The sequence below is a fragment of the Pyrgilauda ruficollis genome, unplaced genomic scaffold (assembly GCF_017590135.1).
Source record: "Pyrgilauda ruficollis isolate IOZ18807 unplaced genomic scaffold, ASM1759013v1 scaffold84, whole genome shotgun sequence".
In the NCBI taxonomy this organism is placed as follows: domain Eukaryota; kingdom Metazoa; phylum Chordata; class Aves; order Passeriformes; family Passeridae; genus Pyrgilauda; species Pyrgilauda ruficollis.
Window position 1 is genome coordinate 973,540 of NW_024530377.1, and position 8,652 is coordinate 982,191.

Below are 8,652 nucleotides of genomic sequence, written 5' to 3' on the forward strand. Positions count from 1 at the left end.
AGAATTATGGAATGGTTTAGGTTGGAAGGGACCTTAAAGATCACCCAGTGCCCCCCCTGCCATGGCAGGGACACCTTCCACTGTCCCAGGCTGCTCCAGCCCCAGTGTCCAACCTGGCCTTGGGCACTGCCAGGGATCCAGGGGCAGCCACAGCTGCTCTGGGAATTCCATCCCAGGGCCTGCCCACCCTGCCAGGGAACAATTCCTCATTCCCAAGACCCCATCCAGCCCTGCCCTCTGGTAGTTTAAAACCATTCCCTGGGTCCTGTTCCTCCAGCCCTTGCGAAAAGTCCCTTTCCAAGAGAGACAAACAGTGTAAAACCAGCTCTGTCCTTCAGAAACCTGTGTTTAGAAGTTGAGGAGAACTGAGGATTAAATAAAGCAAAGTAATTGCAATCTGAGTGAAAAAGAGCACAGAGGAAGAGATGAAGCAGTGCAAAATGAGGTGGAAGAAACCTGGTGAAGGAAAGACCATGGATGATGACAACCAGGCTGAAGTCTGTGATGCCAGAGCGTTCTGCTGGTGGCTGGAGCACGGGGAACATGTGGAATACAACAGTCAGCCAGGGAATCTGGGAATGGGATTTGGGAATCTGGGAAACCCAGAGGTAACTGAGGCAATATTTTGCATAGCACTTCTCTGTTTGCAAATCCAGACTTTTTTTAGAAGTTTGGGCCTCTGTTCTTCTTGGCTTGGCCACCTTCTCATTCATTTAAACAATGCTGGTGACTGTAAAAGGTCTTTGGAACACTGGAGATGACAGTTTATACTCACTGCCATGAAAATTCACAGTATAATGACTTTGTTTTACTTTTCTGACAGTGTCTCTCCAATACAAAGCTGACATCTTCAAAAAAAATTGAAAACTTTGTTCTCCTTAGGACACTTCATGACTCAAAGAACTTCCTCAAAAGATTTTGTTTTCCCACCTTTCACTTTGGTTTGGTGTTTTTAGAATCACTGACTGGCACTGATAATTACTGCTTCAGTTGTTCATTGAGTAGTGGGAAAATTATTTAAAATAAAATTTAAACCAAGTTCCTCCTTCTGAGAGTCTAGTTTTGGTGTCCTTATCAAGCTTAGAAATATCATTTTCAGCATCATCCCAATCCTATTTAACTCAAAAGAGTTAATTCTGAGGATTTATCAAGCTTCCTTTTTAACAATGGTGTCTGCCAACTTTCATGATCTTACTGAACCTTAGGTTCCTCTGAACCTAAATTCTGGAGTCAGCTAAAAAGATGGTTGGTTTTCATTTTCAGTAAAATATTTGTGAATTAGAAGATAGATAAGACAAGCAATATATATATGTTTTTCCCTGGAATTCCATTATTGTTAAGATCATGTCATTGTGCATTCAGAATATTTTTACTGAAAGAAAATTTAACATTTTTTTCCTGTCACCTTAATTTCAATATCACATCCCACTGCTTTCTACCTCTACCTTGAGATTTTCATATAAAACGTTTTGCAACATTTTAACTCAGCTTCTTGCTCAACCTTCTGAATTGCTCTTCACTAAGGAAAGAAACAGAGAATTAGGAGGGGAGAAAAGGAAAGCAATGCCTTGGGGCTCACAGACACCTCACTTAATGCTGACCTTTCTCAAGCAACCTAGAGCATCTTTAATTGAAACTCTCCAGTGTAATAAAAGCCTTAAATCCCCCTAAATTGCAATATTTGGGGGGAAAATTCTATGAATATATAAATAGAAATGCATGTTCTTTACTTGTGATTATATAATCATAATTGTGTGATGCAAAATTTGAATATTTTCAAAGTTTTTAAAATATAAGCTGAAGCTTTTGGCAGTTACTACACAGCAAATCCATTTCTCCAAGAGACTGAACTGCCAGCTTTACTTCTTGACATCTTCAGAAATAAGATTTAACCTGATGACAAGAAAACATCTGAATCCCAGCTTACAAACCAGAAACATGACCAGAGAGTTTTGGATCAGGCCTTGGGAAAAAAAATGTACTTAAACCCAATGTGGTTTGGGTCTGTATCTTGGCTTTTAAGGTAAAATTTTTACAACTAGACTTTTGTCAGTGAACACTGAAGATTTCAAATGTTCAGATAATTCAAGGAAGTGACTCTTAGTTGCTAAATATCCCTAGATTCCCAATAAAAATGCTGAGAGCTGGCGAGAATTGCATCTTTCAAGAAGCAGATGAGGCCGAATCAAACTTGGACAGGGTGGGCATCAGGCACAGCTGGGACCTGGTTGTTTTGGAGGTCCTGTCCAACCTCAATGATTCTGTGATTCTATAGGATTTCACATTCATGCTGATTGAAAGGGATCTGGGCACCACTGCAGACAGAAAATTCCTACAGAATGAGTTTAAAGTCAGTACTTTACATGTACATTTCACAGATTGTGCTTTAGCTCAAAATACTTCCAACATCTATTCAAATGATTTATTTTTTTTAAGATGTTGCAGTTGTCAAATCTGCAACCCACTTGCCCAACAAACAGCTTTGGAATTCGAAGATGAGTGCCTGGATCTAAAGCTTCCAGTTCTACATGAAAAAACCAAATAATCTCAAAATCATGGAATTGTTTGGGGTGGAAGGGACCTTAAAGCCCATACAATGCCATCCCTGCCATGGCAGGGACACCTTCCCCTGTGCCAGGCTGCTCCAGCCCCAGTGTCCAACCCGGCCTTGGGCACTGCCAGGGATCCAGGGGCAGCCACAGATGCTCTGGGCACCCTGTGCCAGGGCCTTGCTGCCCTCACAGTAAAGATTCCATTATTTTGCTGAAAAAAAAAAGACCTTTCCTTGGAAAATCCACTTTCAATTGCTTTTTTCTAGAAAGGTGGTATTGACAAGGAGGGGTTATCTCACATCAGGTAAGTGGCACAACACCAGTTCCTAATTGTGTGTAAGCTTCCCTCTTCAAAACCATCTGAATTCTCACTGAGCACAGACAGCAGGGACTCTCAACTCAATCAGCATCTTGAAAAACAAGATCCTTATTCTAAGGGTTCTAAGCAGAGATTTAACAACCTCTTAGGGACTCTCTGCTTTTAAAAATAATTCAACCTGGCCCATTAAAAAACTTTCTACTAAACTTGCCTCCTTTGGCATAAAGCAGCAGTGATTTAGTTGGCATTGTAAAGATTTACTATGCACTTTTCCTATCTTATTTGAACCAGTAATGGAATTCACTCTCTTGAATTGCTTTGGCTCTGAATGCACAGTGCTGAAGAGGATGACATCCAGAGGTTACATTCCTGTCTACCTTTCATTTCAGCTCTATAACTGGTGCAAGTAAATTTCCCTAAATCCTGTGGATTCTAAATCAAAGGAAAACGCATTTTTAATCTTGGTAGTATGAGAAACCCTAAGAATTCAACAGCAACATTATTAAACTACTTGACTAAAAGAAAATTAAAAAAGAAAATTAGGAAATTGTCAGAAACTTGCAGATAGATTATTTTTTAACAAAATTTGTTTTTTAAATAATTTATTAGTTTTGTTGCATGTTTATAAAACAAATTGAAAATACATCATCCTGTGAATGCCGTGCAGCCCAGGACCCTCCACAGAGCTGGATTTCTTGGCTGGGACAACCCAGCCCAACTCAAAGTTCACAGAAGTCAACGAAGAGACTCAGCACCATCAACAGGATGGAGCTGATCCCAAGCCAGGACAGGAAACTCGAAGGAAACATCAGAGCTACCCTGTTTGTTGCCTTGAATATTTGTTCAGCGTTTCGGAATTTACTGACTAAAGCTGCGTGGCAGAAACCTGGCAGCCAGAGCCTTCTGCCAAGTTGTGTTATTTTGGTTGTATCAGAACTCCTGAAATAAACCCAAAAACTCCAGCGAGACTTTTGCGTTCGTGCCGCAGCCTCCTTGAACTCAGTCCATCCAAAGGCTCAGGATGAGCCTGGACTGGCAGAGCTGCTGCAGCCTTGGCGAGAAAGGCAATACTGTGCTAAGAACATGATGTGCCTGGTTCTCCTCACACTTTACATCCACCTCATACCTCTGCAGCCCAGTGGATCCATCTCTGAATGACTCCAGCTTGGAAAAAGAGGAAAATTCACCAGGTTTGCTTAGAGCCCAAGACAGAACTCCCAAAGTTTGAGTTTTTTTGAGTGGTCACCATGGTCTATTGCCTCTCATTTAAGCACAAACTGAAGGCCTCATCCATCAATTGACTGGACAGAAGCATCTTGGGTCCCACATCTCACCAGGGGTGCTTTGCTGGCTAAAATTTTCACCAAAAATGCACCCTTGGACCTAAAAAAAAAAAAAAGTCCAAAGAGATGAAGAGGGACACAAAAAAGGAGCCTAGGAGTTTGTGTCCACGAGGAGGGTTAACACAAACACTCCTGATTGTTTCTGTTGTTTATGAATCTCGACCTTCAGAAGAGCTCTGAAATGTGCTGTCTCCTAAAGATGTTCCCCGCCGATATGACACACGCTCTGCATTGTTTCGCTGCTCACAGGCATTAATATCCCAGAGGTAACCCACCCTTCTCCTAACGGCTGGTGACAGGTCCAATGGCTGAGCAAAAATCAGTTGGAGGAAAGGGAAGTCTTGTCGGAAACGAGATTAATCTTGTAACGAGTGTTCAGCCCTGATAACCCATCTGTGCAGAGAACTGCTTTAACTGGAGAGCAATTAACCTTCACCTGACAAGCTCTGTCCAACCGTTATAAACAACATTAAAGGCACAGGACCCCCCTCGTTTTCCCCCCTTTACGTAGACTAAACAATCGGATTCTGAATTCCATGAAAACAGCAGAGGTAACGATGCCTCGATGACAAATCGCGGGGAAATATTTTAAAAGGTAATGCCTGCATGGAAATAATGTGAAAAATGTCTCTGGCCACCACTTTAGTGAGTTGATCTGATTAGTAAAAAGCAACAGTTTTGAGCACTTCCAAGGGAATACCTGACGCATGAGGAAAGCTGCTGTGAGTACGCCAAAGATTAACAATAATAAAAATTTATGTGAGCAGATAAGAGTTGACTAAACCACATCTGAGGAACATTGCTTTCAGGACAAAGTGTGCATTTCTCCAGCACCCCTGTGAGCCCAAAGCCAAGGGGCAGCTTCCTAAAGCTTCTTCACCCATGGCCTGGGGAAAGCCGCTTGTCATAATCAACCTCCAGCTTGCAGAACCCTCTGTAATATCTGGGGTTTTGGGTCAGGTGCCCACAGGAGCAGCCCTCCTGTCCCACAGCCAGGAAATCTCCAAGGGGTGTGTTCACCATGGTGTCTGGAAAGGCCTGTGAATCCAGCCTCAGATTCCCAGCCTCAGTAAACCCAACCAGACTCTCAGATCCCAGATACAGAGCACAACACGAATTTAGCAACCTGAGGAGATAACTGAATGTGGGCCTGCTCATCCCAGATGAAAAGGTGGGATATAAATGAAGACACAACAGCAAAGGACTTCTCAATTCTGCAGGGAAAGGCAAAAATACCCATCTCAGTCACAGTGGCAGAAACCTGGAATGACTCCAGTGGAATCACTGGCAAAACAACACAGAAATTTTGGGCTGAATTCCTGAATAACTTGAGTGAAAGCCTGGCCCCAGTCAAGTCATACTGTTGACTTCATTTTGGCCAATTTCACTCCAGGTTTCATAAATCCTCATTCATCCTGCTGTTCATGTGCCTGAAACAAATTACCCTGAAGTTACAATTAGCAATGGAGGTTTTCTGTCTTTATTTCCTTTCCCTTTGCTCTTTTCTCTTTTCCTTAGTAGAGGTTCAAACACACAGGTTAGTCATGGTTTTACTCCCCAGCACAGTGAAGCAAAATTTCTGTTTCAGTCATTTTGGATGAATATGTAGAGCACAGTGGATTACAAAAAATGGCCATGAATCTCCAAGTTCTCCAGAACATGCTCTGAACTATTTGTTGGAGAAGTCCACCTCAAGTGCTACTGAAATGTGTATTTTAGCTGGAGATGTACAGAAATTAGGAAAGGATTTCAACAAGGAGTTTGAGGGAGGATTGTTTTTCATCTGACAGAATGACAGTGGATTTTGAAGCATCCCGATTCCCAATTATCATAAAATACAGGGGCACTTTTCCCACCACTGCAGAGAAAAATGCTGATATTTCATAGTCCAGGATAACAGCATTGGTTTGAAATTTATTACAGCAAGAGATGCATTGTACTGGGACTTGAGTGTTTAAATAGCATCAGGTAGAGCATTACCTTTATATGAAACAAGAAGGACTCAGATCTTTTCAGTGAATTAGATATTAACAGATAGGAAGTTCCTATTGAAAGCATTTCCTGTATTGGTAGTCCCTGATTTTGGCAGCTTATCTGGGTAGGAAATGAACACAGGAAGTATCTGTCTACAGACCCTTTATCATCAAGGTAATTGCTGTGGTAGCATTTTGCTGTTTATCAAGGTAATAAACAGAGAGTCTAAAAAAAGATGTTTTTCAGCTCTGAAGAATGAGGTTTAAAAAAAACTCCTGCAGTTATGCAAAACCTTCCCCGTAGAATTAACGTTCTGCTCCTCGCTGTAATGAGGGATTTGTCAAACAAAGCATTTCCAATCTCCTGGGGGGTTTTTCTCCACTTGTGGCACCGTGTCTTGGTCTGCGCGTTAAATCAGGCAGGTAGCTTTAAAGAGTCCTGCCACTTCCCGAAAATTGGGATCCACCCCTTCCTGCAGGTATTTGCATAAAGCCAGTCCCTGTCATCTGCTGGCAGCACACACCTTTGACTAAGCAAGTCAGCTCCTCTCTCAGGGTGACAAGGTCACGCCAGCCTGGTGACACCACTTCCCACCCACGGCTGGAGATCCACACCGCAAACAAACAGCATTGCAAGGGGAACACATCACATCCTAGGCATTCCTTCCACTCAGTACTCCCAAAAGACCATTTCCCTTCTGCACTCTGAGTCCCTCAGCCTGGCCCTTAAAAAAAAAATTATTGTTACTCATCATTCTTTTTTAACTTTTAATGTTCGATGACATTCTTGTGACAAATAATTGTCCATTCATTTTACTCAGAAACAAGTTTGATAATGATAATTACAAGAAGAGGTAATTGCTGGTTCATATACAGTTATTAAAAACCATAGTGAATTTTATTTATTAGCCACTAATATCCCTTTCCTGAAAGAAATGTCCAGTCTTTCTCCGTGCATAGTAAAAATTGGTAACCCAGTGCCTAAAGATGCATTTCAAGGAGAAAGGTAATATTTGCAAGCCAAATCTCACCAGATTTCCTAAAACTTCTCCCTCTGTTCATCATTATAAATTATTTACAGGATTATACAGTCCTTCTAAGGGAGCAGGAATAAATTGAGGGACACAGCACTCTCCAACCTCAGGCAGGTTTGGTTACAACATTTAAAACAACATCTCCAACCACAAAGACACATCCATTCCTTAGGGAAAGGACTGATGCCTTTTTCATATAAGTGCTTCAGAGTTCTCCTATCTTTGTTGATGTTTTCAATGCAAAAATTTCTTCTGTAATACACAAATATATATAATATCTATCTATATCTATATCTATATCTATATCTATGTATATATATATGTATATCAAGGACAGCAGGGTGGCTGTAAAATTATCTATCCAAAGAAATTCATTTTTCAAAGATAGATATGATAAAAATCCCATTGCAGTCAATGAATTAGTTACCCTGACAAGGTTTGGCACTGTGATATTTTCTACTGTATCACCCTCATTTTGCTAAAATTCATAATACGTGATGCAAAACAAAATTTTCTTTTTTTCTTTTTTTCTTTTTTTTCCCAATTTTCTAAGTAATTATCTTGGCTTGATTTAGAAACTTGCTTTACAAAGGCTACTTCTTCCTGAGTAAACAGCATTACATATTTTTATTGAATTATAAAGGGTCGCTTGGAAAATAAATATCTTTTTTTTGGCATTCATATTTTGCAAAACTGCTTCTGTGTTTATCTTCCAGCAAGTCATTCTCCAAGAGCACTTGTTTCTTTGAACATTATTTCTGAAAGGCCTTTTGTAACACGGGGAACTTGCTGAAAAACATTTTGTTAAGGGATAATGTAGTTCTTGTTCAGGAAAAACAAACAAACCAACAAGCTCAGACAGTCAAACATATGCATTTTCCAGCTGTTGTTCCTTGCCTGGGGACTTAATTCTAGAAAGCAAAATCCTTATATTTCACTTGGTTTTGGCATATGAAGACACAAACCAAATTGAGTTAAATGACTGCTGATTAAAAGCAAAAGAAAACAACACAAAAATCCCTCAGAATAACTTCTGTTCATTTCTGCCTTGAAATTGCACATTTGTATTTGAGTCAGAAATAGTGCTTTACCTGGAAATAATTATAGCTCTAATTCTACTGCCTTTATTGGGATAAAACCTTCATGAAATTGGTGGAAGTTTGGATTGAGGAGTGGAGGATGAGGGTAAGTGCTTTAAGGCTCTGTTGCTGTCTCTGGTTCACCAGAGCACTCAGGTGTGTGCTCAGCAAAATTTAAATGTCTAAATGTGCAACATCACCAAAGCCAAGGGAAGGATTTACAGGCTTTGATAAAGTTAACAAAGTTGAATATGTTAAAAAGTTGAATAAGTTAAACATGCCATTGGATCAGTGCTAACTGAGATGATGGGGGGGGGGGGGGGAAAAGGACCAAAAATTTAATATTTTTTCT

At 40.6% G+C, this 8,652-nt stretch overlaps 1 protein-coding gene across 6 annotated transcripts in view; it reads right to left on the minus strand.

Moving 5' to 3' along the window:
• The window catches only part of ERG (ETS transcription factor ERG), a 96,707-nt gene that overhangs the window by 47,627 nt on the left and 40,428 nt on the right, over positions 1-8,652 (minus strand). The window lies entirely within an intron of this gene.